This window comes from Mixophyes fleayi, chromosome 11 (assembly GCF_038048845.1).
Source record: "Mixophyes fleayi isolate aMixFle1 chromosome 11, aMixFle1.hap1, whole genome shotgun sequence".
In the NCBI taxonomy this organism is placed as follows: Eukaryota; Metazoa; Chordata; class Amphibia; order Anura; family Limnodynastidae; genus Mixophyes; species Mixophyes fleayi.
Genome location: NC_134412.1, coordinates 46,888,868 through 46,904,937, shown reverse-complemented (window position 1 = coordinate 46,904,937; position 16,070 = coordinate 46,888,868). Strand labels below are relative to the sequence as shown.

At 45.8% G+C, this 16,070-nt stretch overlaps 1 long non-coding RNA gene across 1 annotated transcript in view; it reads left to right on the top strand.

The window, feature by feature from the left end:
* Nucleotides 1–8,309, top strand: part of LOC142107249 (uncharacterized) — a 28,490-nt gene extending 20,181 nt beyond the window's left edge. Inside the window, exons 2-7 of the long non-coding RNA XR_012679916.1 lie at nucleotides 1,822–1,875; nucleotides 1,975–2,008; nucleotides 2,108–2,182; nucleotides 3,227–3,595; nucleotides 6,845–7,025; nucleotides 8,208–8,309. This is a non-coding gene — a long non-coding RNA (uncharacterized LOC142107249). The remainder of the gene's footprint in view (nucleotides 1–1,821; nucleotides 1,876–1,974; nucleotides 2,009–2,107; nucleotides 2,183–3,226; nucleotides 3,596–6,844; nucleotides 7,026–8,207) is intronic.
* Nucleotides 8,310–16,070: the final 7,761 nt, after the last annotated feature.

Here is a 16,070-nt window from a genome sequence, read left to right as displayed (position 1 = left end):
GATGGACAACAAACTTACCCATCTCCATAATGAAGTTGAGACCCTCAAGGAAAAAGAGGAGAATCGATCCCGTTGCAACAATATTGGTATCCGTAATGTTGCTGAAGAAATCTCCCCGGCGGACCTTCAGGCTTTTCTTAAAGACCTTTTTCAACATATTCTCCTGGAGCTCTCTGACACTGACTGTTTGATGGACCGTGCTCATAGGGCCCTTAGGGCTCGTCCTGCCAATTGTCTGTTGCCTCGAGACATTATTGTGCGCCCGCACTATTTCCGCACAAGGGACCGCATCCTCTTTGCGACTAGGGATCTATCTTTTCTCTCTTTCCGGAGCATGGATATCCATCTGTTTCAAGATCTTGCTCCCTCCACAATTCAGAAACAGAGAGATCTGCAGCCTGTCACTAGGATTCTGCGACAGCATAATTTCCAGTATCGTTGGTGCTTTCCGTTTCAACTTCAGGGGGTAAATGTATGAATCTCCGGATTCTTCATCTCCGGCGTGTTCAGCCTCTTCAGTGCTTAAATTTAAAGCGGCGCTGCATTGCAAAGGGAAACTTCCCTTTAGAATGCAGCGCCACTTTAAATTTAAGCGCTGAAGAGGCTGAACACGCCGGAGATGAAGAATCCGGAGATTCATACATTTACCCCCAGGTGTTTGCAGCCAACTCATCTCATTACATCAAAATGGTGGACCAAGGCCAGGACTTATTAGCTAAATTGGATATTCTTCCCGTGACAACTGCTCCACAGACCGGCTTTCCGAAAGCTCAACGATCAGCACCTCCACAACCAGATTGGTCCCGTTCTTCCCGTCGCAAAGCCTGAGATGCTATGCCGCCATGATGTGTCTGTTATTGTCATTGGTTCTTCGCTTTGTATTTGTTTTGTCTCCACAGGTGGACTTCCTACACGGGTTGGAGCCTTGTGCTCCTTTTCTCCATCTTCACCTTACACCAGTTTCTTCAAGTTACTAGTTTGTTAGTATATTTATAGCGGTATTTACTTGCCACTGCGTTTACTTTGAATTGTCATGTTGCTACTATGACCTCTTGTGTTTTTCATTGGCAAGATAATCCCTGTTCCCTCCCTTTTACTTCTCCCCCCTCCCTTCATCCGCTAAAGATATAGGGCCTGAGTCATTAAGGGACGTATGTCCCTTTTCAGCGCGTAGTGAACGCAAAAGTTTAGTGCGCATGCTCAGTAGCCGAGCCTGTACACTTTCGCGAACGCAAAAACTGTACGGGCGCGATCGCGAAACTGTACAGGCCATTTGCGAGGAGCTACGAGTTCTGGGCGTGAACAGAGTGGTTCTGGGGCGTGGTGACGTAGTCAATTTCCCATAGGGGCGTTCCCGTCTAACTACGTCCAAGTCATACTGGTGCGAACACAGGCGATCGTGTTTGTGGTGGCGTACGCTATGCGCCTGCCAAGGGTCCAGTTTATTTCTCATATCTGAACCACGAGCACACACAAATTACCCAAAGGAATGCCATGTGATCATGAAGCATGCAGACCCTCACCTGCATACTCTTAGCTAATTAACCACTGCTATAAAGCTCTGCGTAGATGATGTGCCCTGTTCGCTGCTGACTCATTTACTGGTATGTTTGCATGATATATTTTAAGATATTACTATGGTTTCTTTGGTTGATTTGTTTTAACATTTTATTGCTTTATTGTTTTATTTGTCTTGGACTTTTTTGTTATTTTGGGTGTTATACTTTGTTTCAGATAATAGTTACAGATAATAGTTTACTTGTGCTGTGTAGTACTTTTTAGATTTTTTTTAGCTTTTGATTACTTTTTTTTCTTTTTTAGCTTTCCATTGACAATTGTTTGCAAGTGAACAGGATAATCCTGCTCCATTTTGAGGTAAGTAACATGGGTCTAGGTCTGCAACCTGACATAGCATAAAAGCAGATGCCATAACTTCTTATTCACCCTCTGACAATTTTTTTTTTGTTTTTTTAGCCACATTATGAGTTTGGCCAACCCACTTGTTGATGTAAGTATATTGTAAATGTTTCCTGTGCAAATAGGAGTGACATTTCCCAAACTATGAGTTAATTAATTTTTTTTTACATCCTTCTCTTTTCAAATATAGCGTTTCTTAGAAATGGCCGAGGCACATGTGGCAGCACAGGAGGACAACCAGCGTCGCCGCCCCCAAAATCAGCAAGTAAGCCATCGTCGCCGACCCAGGGAGCGTGTGTTCAGGCCACGTGTCAGCTTCTTTGGCATGTCTGATGCTGAGGTGGTGCGTCGTTATCGGCTCCCGCCTTGTGTCATCCTGGACACCCTGCGCATAGTGCAGATTGACCTGGAGCCCAAGCGCAACAGCCCAACAGCAATACCTCCATTGACTAAACTGTTGGCGGTATTGCACTTTTGCGCCACACGGTCATTTCAGACCACTGTGGGAGTCGCTTCAGGGATGTCCCAGAAGTAGTTCAGTCGTGTGCTAAAGGTTGTTCTGGGGGTGTTTGTGTCACGTCTACGGCAATTCATACATCTGCCACTCAATTAGGAGTCCCTGGTGCCAATAAAACGGCAGTTTTCCAACATAGCCGGTTTCCCGCACGTCATAGGGGCAGTCGATGGGACTCATGTAGCCTTGGTTCCCTCCAGTGGGAATGCTGCTAATTTTTTAAATCACAAGCATTTCCATTCTATAAATGTCCAAGCTATATGTGACGCCTCTCTCCAGATTCGTAACCTGGTAGCTATGTGGCCAGGGAGTACACATGACTCCTTTGCCTTCCGGCAATCAGGGATGTGGGAAAGATTGCAACTGAGGCAAGGTGGTACAAGGCCGAATGGTGATGCGTGGCTATTAGGTATTTTTATTATTTAACAAACATATCATGTATGTAGTAGTTTAAAGTGGAAATAGTAATGTCTTAAGTTTGGTAGCTAAGTAGATATATTACAAAGGCACATTGCAATATCATTCAAAGGTACATTTAATTGTGATGTTTACCTTAAAATCCTACCTGGATAGCTGCCCATATGAAAAGTTTTTCAAAAAATTAAACCTTGGTTACAAATACATTGAATATGTTATGTAAGCTTCTCTGAAGTCATATCTGTGTCTAATTGCTTCTTTTGCCATTATTTGTCATCCACGTTGCCTGTCTTGTTGCCATAGATATAGTTATTTGGGTCTACAATTATGATACTCGCTCATATTTTTTAACTTTTTCATTCTTGTCACCCCTTGTAGGAGATAACGCATACCCTTTTCGCCCTTGGCTCCTCACTCCTCTATTAAACCCACGTACGGAGCAGGAGATGGCATACAACTTCGCAGATACAGCTACTAGATCGGTTGTGGAGTGGGCATTTGGTCTTTTAAAGGCCAGATTCCGGTGCCTAGATCGGTCTGGTGGTTCTCTAATGTATGCTCCAACCACTGTGTGTGATATCCTAGCTCTGTGCGTGGTGTTCCATAACATCGCCGTTAGGAGTGGGGTTCCTTGGGTGGAGGAGGCTGAGGTTGCTGTCCAGGAGGTGTTAGATGCTGACCCCAGCCCTCCAGAATCAGTTGATGCTTTGTCTTTTAAGCAATATGTCCTGGACACCTACTTCTCTTGTAAGTGTTTTTGTTATGTTTTTACCAAATACAACATACATAGCTACTAAGTATATAATTATACAATTTATTTACACAATAAGAAAAACACATCAAACAAAAAATTATTTGTTTTTACTGGGCCTCTTTGCTGGTATAATGGTTGCATCTGTTCTAGGATGAGTCTGGCTTCTGGTAACCCGTGATATAGAAGGCAACAGTGGGGAGGAAGCAGAGGCCAGTGGAGCAGCAGTGAGTGACTGTGCAGCAGCCAACGATTGTGTGGCACGGGGGGCACAGGGTGCACGGGTGGCAGAAGGGCCAGAGATGGCAGAAGGGCCAGAGATGGCAGAAGGTGCAGAGATGGCAGAAGGGGCAGAAGGGGCAGAGATGGCAGAGATGGCAGAAGGGGCAGAAGGCGCAGAGATGGCAGAAGGGGCAGAAGGCGCAGAGATGGCAGAAGGGGCAGAAGGGGCAGAATGGTCAGAGATGGCAGAGATGGCAGAAGGGGCAGAGATGGCAGAAGGGGCAGAGATGGCAGAAGGGGCAAAAGGGGCAAAGATGGCAGAAGGGGCAGAGATGACAGAAGGGGCAGAGATGGCAGAAGGGGCAGAAGGGGCAGAGATGGCAGAAGGGGCAGGTGGATGTAAATAATAGTGGTTTTGCTGATTAGAATGTGAATATGGGTCAATGTCAACATATGGGTTGCTTTGGAAATGATGGTGATGCATTTGGGGTCTTAGACTAGAACCAATAGAACCTTGAGAGTGGAGTTGTTCAATATGGTAAGACGGGTGCGCGTGATAAGGCCTACTTGTGGAACGATAATCGGGTGAAGTGTAGTATGATTGATACATGGGACAGAGAAATGGAGAGAAAGAAGTAGGAGAAGATCCCTGTGTTATGCGTGATTGGGGATAGGTGATATACATTGCAATAAGGTCAGTGAGACAGGTAAGGGTAGTGTTGATAGAGGTAAGGTTTAAGTCCATAGTGTTCTCTATACGGGTGAGGCTACTGTGTAAAGTGTGCTCCATACGGGTGAGGGTTGTGGCAATATCTGTGGTATTGGACTGAATAGTGGCATTTGTGTCTCTAATACTGTGATAGCAGGCGTGCAGTGAATCCCGTTCACTGACTTCTGCCTCCTCACTCATCTGATGCTCTTCCACATCAAGTGGCTCCTCCAGCAGCTCATCCTCGGAAATTTCTTCCGCTGTATTGGCCCCTACAAGGAAAAAAAATAAAAATTAATGCCGTCCTTAGGAAATTTGTGTGAATTCTTATTGTCCGCATGTTTCTAAAAAATACATTGTCAATACAATTTTTTTTTTTTACTGTGTGTGGTGGTTAAAATATAACTTCTTTACTTCTCACTATATGTAACTGCAAATCTGTTAAAGTATAGGGCAATTATTGGTTAACTGTAATATATATATTTTAGTAGACAATTTATTTATATTATATGTGTGTGTATATACCTGTAGCTGTGATAGGCTCGCTGGCAGGTGGGCTACGTCCAGTGTCAATGCAGCCCACACCTTGAACCATCTCCGCATCCAAACAGGCCAATGCCCTGGTCTCCAATGCAGTCAATTCCAGCGTTGCTGGAGGTCCACCACCTGTCATTCTGGCATGTCTTTTGTGTTCGGAAATTTTATCTTTTAGGCGGCGTTTAAAGTCTTGCCACCTGTGTGCAAAATAGACCCATTAGCAGGATAAAATTATCCTCAAAATCTGGACACATTTAACTAATTTTTGTACGCTTCAATATTTACCTTTTCTGGACCTCATTAACCTTGCGTCTGATTGGAGCCACGGCATTGACCTCATTTGTTATTTCTTCCCATATTCTGGCTTTGGATGGTGCAGAGAGTGGACGCGGAGTGGAGTGGAGCCTATCAACAGCCAATTCGACCAAAATGTCTATTACATTTTTGGTGCAATTTGGCTGGCGGATTTTTTTAGCAGCACATGATGAGCCCGATGGCTGATTGGAGTCTTGTTCAGACATGTCTACAAATGGAAATAAAATAAGTTTATTCCATCACTGGACCAAAAACCTGAAGACCTAGGCCCATGTTACTTAGCAAACTAAAAAAGGAAAAAAGAAAGTGCAATTATTCCATTTCCTACGACGCTATGTCAGGTAGCAGACCTAGGCCCATGTTACTTACCTCAAAATGGAGCAAGGTTCTCCTATTCTGGTTTTCAGAAATGTTATAGCAGGCTAAAAAAGGAAAAAAGAAAGTGCAATTATTCCATTTCCTACGACGCTATGTCAGGTAGCAGACCTAGGCCCATGTTACTTAACTCAAAATGGAGCAAGGTTCTCCTGTTCTGGTTTTCAGAAATGTTATAGCAAACTAAAAAAGGGAAAAAGAAAGTGCAATTATTCCATTTCCTACGACGCTATGTCAGGTAGCAGACCTAGGCCCATGTTACTTACCTCAATATCCACCAATGCAATATGTTTCCTGACAGCAAAAACTTGGTCCATGCATAAATTGTCAGGGCAAACTATCGCATGCAGTATGCGATTTTATAGTGATGCATTCAGTTGCGTATGCGCCAGAACGCTAGGCACGCCGGAGCAGTGATTGACAGGTCAGTCAGCCATCTTAGTAAAGGTTCCGGGCTGGACGTGCAGACGCACCAATCGGTAAGCAGGATATTAAACTGTCCTTTGTGAGAGAAAATGAGGTCTGCAATATTCTCACGTACCGAACTGCGGGTGCTGACAGCAACGATGGACCGTTGCTTTGAGCCCGCAGGGAGGTACGTGGGAAATGATGACAAACTGCAGGCATACAGAGCCGTGCGCAGGCGTCTGCGTATGCAGGTTGGCACCCGCCGCTCCATCGTGCAATTGCAACGCCGATGGAGTGATCTGCGGAGACGACAGCCCGACCGTCTTGCAGATTTGAGGGCGGAAATTCTTACTAGTAAGTCGTCCTCAAACACTATATAATATGGCAATGTAATATTTTCTGCTCACAGGAAATATGGACTGAAAAGGCCTATTTTCTGACCATTCTCATACTAAGCGTATGAATAATGTTAGTCTTATTTACTATTATTCTGATTATTTCCTATTATATATATGTTATAAATTTTTGTGTAATTTTTTTTCAAAAACTTAATGTTATTGACATGAGTACCATTTTAGCATTCAAAGCTACCATTCGCTGCATGTATATATGTATTCGCTGTGTATGTTGAATAAATTACAAAAATACACGTAAGATAACACATCATGGTCTCCAACAGGATGCCAACGCAGCTCCCAACACCACCGCCAACATCAACAGGTGGTCACACCGGAGGCGCCAGGTGGAAGCCAACAGCCACAGGTGGAGTCAGCGGTGGTGGAGGATTCGCCGCAGTCCGATGACCTTCCAGAGCCAACCAGAATCCACCTCTCAGCAACCACAAGTGCTGGTTGAGGAAAGTAAGTACATTACCTGGTAATTTTCGTATACTTGAGTTGTTTTTTTTTTTACAAGACAGACGTAGAACATGACAAACAGTTTTCACTGCCCATTCACAGTACAAGGCATCCTAAGTTCCCACAATGGGAAAAATGTCCTCCCACCAATTCTTGTCTTGTGCGCAGGCCAACTCAGCTGGCAGGCTTTAAAAATGCACCCTAGAGGGCAGGCCCGGGGCTCCCATTAGGCAAGGTTAGGCACTTGCCTAGGGCGCCGGGCTCTGGAGGGCGCCTTCCAGAATGAAAATTACTTTAAAACTGTGCGGCGACCACTGACCATACCTGTCACGGCCGCCGCACAGCATTCAGATGCACGGGGGAGGGGGGAAGAGGCTATTGCTCACCACCGCCGCCTCTCTGCTCCGTCTCCTCCCTAGTGTCAGTGAGTGGAGGGGAGGAGACGGAGCAGAGAGGCGGCGGTGGTGAGGTAAGGAAAGACGGGGTGAGGGGGGAGGATGGAGGAGGGCGCCGATTGTTGCGGGTCGGGGGGGGGGGGCTGGGGCGCCGATTTTGTAAAAATGCCTAGGGCGCCATGGAGGCTAGCACCGGCCCTGCTAGAGGGTGAGATTCTCCTTGGCAAAATTTGCCAGAAAGTTAATGTATACACCAAAACAATATAATACTATATAATTCGTATTGCTTGTGTCTCCCCCTTCCCTTTAGGTTGTAAGCTCTCATGCGCATGGCCCTCTTTTGTTGTGTGCTCCTTCTACAGTTCCTTCACCCTCTTGGCCTTCTTCGCTAGCCCTGTTTTCCCTGTTTTCTTAAGCTTAGGCCTTCTTCTTGCTGATTTCTACCATCCCTTTCACTATCTGTCAGAGATAATCTGATTTGCTTTACCCTGTCACTTGTCTTTGTATCATGTGTCTTGGTTCGGTTTTCAGTATATGTTATGTACGGCACTGCAGACCCTTTCTAGTCATAGCTAATAATATTAAAAATAAAAATTACTTCGGCCGTTCGCAGCCACCAGGTACGTGCATTATCAAAATTTAATGAATGGGGCCAGTGTTTAGGTAACATTCATTTATGCACTATACCGAGCTTACAAAATGCATAGGTGCAAGAACTGAGAGCTAGCATTTCACCACATTAATGTATTAAGAATGCATTTACTAAATTGTTGACTTTCGTTTTTTGCAGCTGATGAGGAGTCGATGGGTCCTCCAAGGCACAGCCAGAGGCTTCTCGCTGAACTAAAAAAACGAGAAAAAAAAATATAAAAAGCATAAAGTAAAAGCAAAAAAAATGTAAAAAAAAAAAATTAAATATCTAAAAATTTTTTAAATACCTTTCATTGATTTATTGTTTATTTCTTAGTTGCCATTTGTTCATAGTTTTAGTTTATAAATTAAAAATTTGTTGTTTAAAGAAAATTAATATTAACACTTGCGCCGCAAGTCATGAAGCTGCGTATGTTAGAATGCGCAGCTTGATGACTTCGGCCATTCTGACCCACCGGGTACGTGCAATAGTGCACATACGTACGCTGCGCTCATTTTGCGTCCCTTAATGACTCAAGCCCTTCATGTTCACCAATAACATCATCAACCTGAGTTAGAATATACAGTCTAATAATATCAACATTTCCTTTCTTCAACACTTGTGGGACAGGCTATTGTCTGTTCATTCTTCCCAATCTCCCAACACTCAAGTTTTATTGTACGTGAAACAGTGATCGGTTTGCCAAATATTGGGAGACTCCAAACTACGGGACCTAGCTGTCTTACCTTTCCCTTAGTGATCTCCCACCCCATAATTTGGGTACCTCAGGAATATTTAGTGGAAAGAGAACTAGTCCTACTTGATATAGTCTCTGAGGCACTTGAGAGCACATCCAGCACTTAGTTTGATCTAAAATCTTACCCACTCACGAATGATAATCCTTATCAAGGATGCCTGCTCAAGTCCGAATATTACTGGACTGGTATCGCAGGATGTACCTCTCTTCAACTATGGAGTCACCGTATGGTCGTAATATTTCTCAGAGAATAGCCCCTGTCACTCACCGGACCGTGAGTGCCTCTTCCCGGACATTTAGGAACCGTGGTCGTCCACCATCCTGAGGGTCTGCGCATGCGCAGCCCTTTTCTATACTTCAGTGTATACCCCTTTAACTCAATTGGCAGATCAGGCAACCTCCCTATATTAAGCACCTGTGGTCAACACCACGTTGCCTGATCTTGGAGTCTCATTCCTCATGAGTCTCTGAAGGTGTTCCTGTATTCCTCGTGTATTCAGCGCTGCTGATTCCTGTGGTTTCCTAAGCCACTTCTATTCCTGTGGTTCCCATACCACTTCTACCATCAACTGTATCATCAGGACTGTTTGCTGATTCCTATCCGCTGCCTCCGTGCACTACAGTCTTCTAAACCACTTCAACGTTATTTTATATCAATGTGACTGTTTGCTCATTGCTATCCGCTGCCTCCGTGCACTCCAGCTTTTACTTCACTCACCTGCTTCTCATCAAGTCTGTTTGCTGATTTCTATCCGCTGCCTCCGTGCACTACAGTCTCCTGCTTGCAACTCGTCTGTGTTCATCATCGTGACTGCCAGCTGACTACTGTCCGCTGCCTCCGTGCACTACAGCCTCCTGCTTGCAACTCGTCTGTGTTCATCATCGTGACTGCCAGCTGACTACTATCCGCTGCCTCCGTGCACTACAGCCTCCTGCTTGCAACTCGCCTGTGTTCATCATCGTGACTGCCAGCTGACTACTATCCGCTGCCTCCGTGCACTACAGTCTCCTGCTTGCAACTCGCCTGTGTTCAACATCGTGACTGCCAGCTGATTACTATCCGCTGCCTCCGTGCACTACAGTCTCATCTCATCTTCGCTGTGCTTCCTCGAGACTGCCGCTTTCATTACCATCTGCTACACTTCGTGGTCTACAGCTCCTGCCCTGCGCTGCACTCCTGTTTCCCATCGCTGTTGGTTCCTGTGGTTGCTACTGGTTACCTCCGTGTGCCGCTGAGTCCTGCCGCTGTGGTCAGCGCTATCGTCCATCTCCTGCTGATCCACTCTCCACGCCTTCACGTGTTCCACTGGTCTCTACCCTCCTGTCAGCATTGGATTTGTATCTCATCTACTACCCTCTGCTGGATCATCTCCATTCTCCTGGGTTCTCTATGAGTCCAGTTCCACGTGTTGCTGACTCCTGTGGATTCGTGCTCCTGTCGGTCTACTCACCTGTGCGCTGCACCTGCTAGACCGCTGCCTCACCTATCCAGGGACTTCCTATCCAGTCGGTCTCCAGCCGCTCAGGTACCGCTGCAATCCCATCTGACTGCTACTGCTGAACCACGGTATGCATACTTCTCATTGACTGTGCTGTGTATTGCATATCTTGCTGGACTGTGTTTGGTTCTCTCTGGAGTCTGCTATCCGCTGAGTCTATTGCCATCATTGACTGTGTTATCATTGTGCTGGACTACTTCAAGAGACTTTCTAGTTTGCAGACCTGCTCAGTCATTTATATCTATATATATATCTATATTGTGCATATTACTGTGGATCGTGTATAAGGTGCCTGTGTATATCCTGTGTTGCAGTCTTCCCCTGTGCACCTCCTCACATATATATTCAGTGGTACAACTTGCTGATGTCAGACCACTGATCCCTGTTTCCGGTATCACCTGTTCCATCCTCCTCTCACATAGCAGTGGTACAACTTGCTACCGCAGACCACTGACTACCTGGATACCTCCACTTGGATTCCATTCCTTCACTCAGACAGTGGTACAACTTGCTACCCGCAGACCGCTGACTCTCATCACCTCCTTGTTTCTGTTGGACATTCCTCCTCACTATAGCAGTGGTACAACTTGCTATCGCAGACCACTGACTACCTTCACGTGTCCTTGTCCATACAGTTCCGTGTGTATTATTATCTCATTATTACCAGTGTTGCTAGTCATAGACTTTCCTGAGCATCTCATCGGCCATCATTTCATGTTCCGTGATCACCCAGCTACCAGAGTACCCTATTACCATCTACATTGCTCTGGTAAGCCTACCATCTGGTGATCCCTGGGTAAAGACTCCTAGTGCCCGTGACAGTAAGATCAGGCCATGACAGACCCAGATGCGGAACCTACCGCCAAAGAGATGCTGCAACATCTGGTTAGCCGTGTGGAACAACAGGATGCCCGCCAACAGCTGTTACTTCAGTGTTATCAGTCATTAACCTCCCAAGGAACATCTGGACAGACTGTGACAGCTACTACTGAAGCTCCTGTGCTTTCCTCCGTTTCCCCATTGCCATCCCAGGTGTCTACAGCTTCCACGCTTCACCTGCCTACTCCGTCAAAGTACGATGGAGACCCCAAAACTTGTAGGGGTTTCCTTAACCAATGTTCAGTCCATTTTGAGCTCCAACCTCAAAATTTTTCTACCCATCGTTCCAGAGTGGCCTATCTTATCTCTTTGTTTTCAGGACAAGCCCTGGCTTGGGCCTCCCCTCTGTGGGAGAGGAACGATCCAATATTACAAGATAGTGCCAAATTCATTTCTACATTTCGAAGTGTGTTCGATGAACCAGGTCATGTGACCTCCGCTGCTTCCAGCATCCTCCGTCTGCGACAAGGATCTCATACTGTAGGCCAGTACGTCATTCAATTTAGGATCTTAGCCTCTGAACTTCAGTGGAACACTGAAGCCCTAGTTGCCGCCTTCTGGCAGGGGCTTTCCGATAAAATTAAAGATGCACTGACTACTCAAGAGCTTCCTTCGTCACTTGAAGATTTGATCTCTCTATGCCATCGTGTTGATATGAGATTTCGTGAAAGAGAGGCTGAGAGAACGACTTCTGCTAAAGCACCTCTTCGCTCTAACCCTCAATTTCGTCCAGTGTCACCTGCTGTGATTCCCATGGAGATAGGACGTTCCAAGTTATCTTCTGAGGAGAGGAGACGAAGAGTCAAGAATAGACTCTGTATCTATTGTGCTGATTCCACTCATGTCCTCAGCTCCTGCCCTAAGAGATCGGGAAATGCCAGGCCCTAACTAGTTCTGGAGAGGTGAAGTTAGGGTCCCTGGAGTCCTCTCCATCGTCTATGAAATCTAAAGTCTGCGCTTTTGATGTGACTATTTCCTTTGCTACCAAAACCTTTGAGTCACAGGCATTGATTGATTCCGGAGCAGCAGGAAATTTTATTTCCAAATCGTTAGTAAATCAATGGTCTCTACCAGTGATTACCTTAAAAACTCCCATTACTGTGACGGCTATCGATGGATCACGTCTCATCAACGGTCTCATCACCCAGAGTACGTCTCCAGTAACCCTTCAGATTGGTGCTCTGCATCATGAAGAGATATCGTTTTTAATTCTTCCTGTGACGACAAGTCCGATTGTCCTAGGCCTTCCATGGCTTCAGTGTCACTCTCCCCAGATTGACTGGCGCACCCCTCAAGTCACGTCTTGGGGGTCTGAATGTCACCATCATTGCCTTTCCCAAGTCATTCCTCTCAAGGTACAGCAAGCTTCCATCTCAGCTATTTCACCGGGACTCCCTCCTCAATATGCTTCATTTACCGATGTTTTTGATAAAGCTCAGTCTGAACGTCTTTCTCCTCATCGTTCTTGGGATTGTCCGATTGATCTTCTTCCTGGCAAGACTCCTCCCAGGGGCCGGGTCTATCCACTCTCGTTACCTGAAACTCAAGCTACATCTGAATATATACGGGAGAACCTCCAGCGTGGGTTCATTCGACCTTCCACCTCGCCCGCTGGAGCTGGGTTCTTCTTTGTCAAAAAGAAGGATGGATCATTACGCCCTTGTATAGATTTTCGGGGACTCAATGCCATTACTATCAAGAATCGGTATCCCATTCCGTTGATCACTGAGCTATTTGACCGCATCAAGGGAGCCCGTATTTTTACTAAGTTGGATCTTCGTGGTGCCTACAATTTAATCAGAATCCGTTCCGGTGACGAATGGAAGACAGCGTTTAACACCAGAGACGGGCATTACGAATATCTGGTAATGCCTTTCGGGCTATGTAATGCCCCCGCTGTTTTTCAGGGCTTCATCAATGAGATTTTTCGGGACTTATTATATGTATGTGTCGTCGTCTACCTGGACGACATATTGATTTTTTCACAGGACCTGCCTTCTCACCACCAACATGTGGCAGAAGTCCTCTCCAGGCTACGGAAAAATTCATTGTTCTGTAAATTAGAAAAATGTTCATTCGAATTACCCCAGATTCCATTCTTGGGGTATATTGTTTCCGGAGTTGGTCTGAAGATGGATCCTGACAAAGTAAATGCTGTACTACATTGGCCCCAGCCAACTACTCTTCGTGCGATCCAGCGTTTTTTAGGTTTTGCCAATTACTATAGACGCTTCATTCAAGACTTTTCTTCCATTGCATCTCCTATTGTGGCCCTGACTCGAAAAGGGGCTAATCCTAAGCAATGGTCAACTGAGGCTATTCAAGCCTTTCAAACATTAAAAGAGTCCTTCTCTTCGGCTCCAATCCTTCGTCAGCCTGATGTGACACTCCCCTTCTTCCTAGAAGTAGATGCCTCTAATGTGGGCTTAGGAGCTATTCTCTCCCAACGCTCGGAACAGCAAAAATTCCACCCCTGTGCCTTCTATTCTCGGGGTCTCCTACCCGCAGAGAAGAATTATACCATCGGAGACAAGGAATTACTGGCTATCAAAGTCGCATTAGAGGAATGGAGATACTTGTTGGAGGGAGCTCGCCATCCGGTGACGATCTTCACGGATCATAAGAACTTGTCATATCTCCAGTCTGCCCAATGCTTGAACCCTCGTCAAGCAAGATGGTCTCTTTTCTTTTCCCGTTTTGAATTAATAATTACCTTCAAACCAGCTGCCAAGAACAAAAAAGCTGATGCCTTATCTAGAGCCTTTGTTACGTCCTCTGATATAGAAGAGGTTTCCAACCATACCATTCTTGACCCCAAATGTATCTCACTGGCTGCTTCATCCACCAAAACGCTACCATTTGGGAAGACCCTCGTGCCTCCTACTCTAAGGAGGAAAATCCTTTCGTGGTTCCATGCCTCTCGTTTTTCTGGACACGCCGGTGAACACAAGACTTTTGAGATCCTCTCTCGAAGTTACTGGTGGCCTTCAATGAGGAGAGACGTCAAAGAGTTCATTGCTTCCTGTGAATTATGTTCGCAATTCAAATCCTCCCGCAGAACCCCAGCAGGGTTGCTGCGACCACTACCCATTCCGTCCAAACCATGGACCCATATTAGTATGGATTTCGTTACTGACTTACCACCTAGTAAGAACCATAACACTATTTGGGTGGTAGTGGACAGATTTTCGAAGATGGCTCATTTCATCCCTCTGTCTGGTTTGCCTTCCTCGTCTATCCTGGCTGAACATTTCATTAAAGAGATCTTCCGTATCCATGGATGTCCATCTGAGATTGTGTCTGATAGAGGAGTACAATTCGTGTCCAGATTCTGGCGAGCCCTTTGTAAAACCTTGGGCATACGATTAGCACTCTCATCTTCTTACCATCCGCAATCCAATGGACAAACCGAACGTGTCAATCAAGATCTTGAGACTTTTATAAGGATATTTTCATCAGCCAATCAAGACAACTGGGTAGAGTTACTCCCTTGGGCTGAGTTCGCCCATAACAACATGTACCATGAGTCATCATCCAAAACTCCATTTTTTGTGGTCTACGGTCACCATCCGTCTTTTCCGGAATTTCCTGCCCTCCCGCCCACCCAAGTGCCTGCGGTGGAAACTGTTTGTCAGACCTTTAAAAATATCTGGTCTCAGGTCAGAACCTGTTTAAAGAAGACATCTGTCAAATATAAATCTTTCGCTGATAAGAAGAGGCGGGCTATTCCACCACTAAAAATTGGAGATCGTGTCTGGTTATCCACAAAAAATATTCGTTTGAAGGTTCCATCCATGAAATTCGCCCCTCGTTTTATTGGTCCATATAGGATCATTCAAGTTATCAATCCAGTGTGTGTGAAACTCCTTCTTCCTAAGAGTCTTCGGATTTCTAATGCCTTCCATGTATCTTTGCTCAAACCTCTTATTATCAACCGTTTTTCAACTCCTCCCTCAGCTCCGCAGCCAGTTCAAGTTCATCAGGAGGAGGATTTTGAGATTACCGAGGTACTAGATGCAAAAATTTCGCGAGGAGTCCTCCACTTCCTCGTTCATTGGAAGGGCTTTGGTCCTGAGGAGCGCTCTTGGATCAAAGCTGAAGATCTTAATGCTCCTGCCCTTTTGAAGAAGTTTTACTCCAAAAATCCGGACAAGCCCGGTTCCAGGCGTTCTGTGCCCACCTTTAAAAGGGGGGGTACTGTCACTCACCGAACCGTGAGTGCCTCTTCCCGGACATTTAGGAACCGTGGTCGTCCACCATCCTGAGGGTCTGCGCATGCGCAGCCCTTTTCTATACTTCAGTGTATACCCCTTTAACTCAATTGGCAGATCAGGCAACCTCCCTATATTAAGCATCTGTGGTCAACACCACGTTGCCTGATCTTGGAGTCTCATTCCTCATGAGTCTCTGAAGGTGTTCCTGTATTCCTCGTGTATTCAGCGCTGCTGATTCCTGTGGTTTCCTAAGCCACTTCTATTCCTGTGGTTCCCATACCACTTCTACCATCAACTGTATCATCAGGACTGTTTGCTGATTCCTATCCGCTGCCTCCGTGCACTACAGTCTTCTAAACCACTTCAACGTTATTTTATATCAATGTGACTGTTTGCTCATTGCTATCCGCTGCCTCCGTGCACTCCAGCTTTTACTTCACTCACCTGCTTCTCATCAAGTCTGTTTGCTGATTTCTATCCGCTGCCTCCGTGCACTACAGTCTCCTGCTTGCAACTCGTCTGTGTTCATCATCGTGACTGCCAGCTGACTACTGTCCGCTGCCTCCGTGCACTACAGCCTCCTGCTTGCAACTCGTCTGTGTTCATCATCGTGACTGCCAGCTGACTACTATCCGCTGCCTCCGTGCACTACAGCCTCCTGCTTGCAACTCGC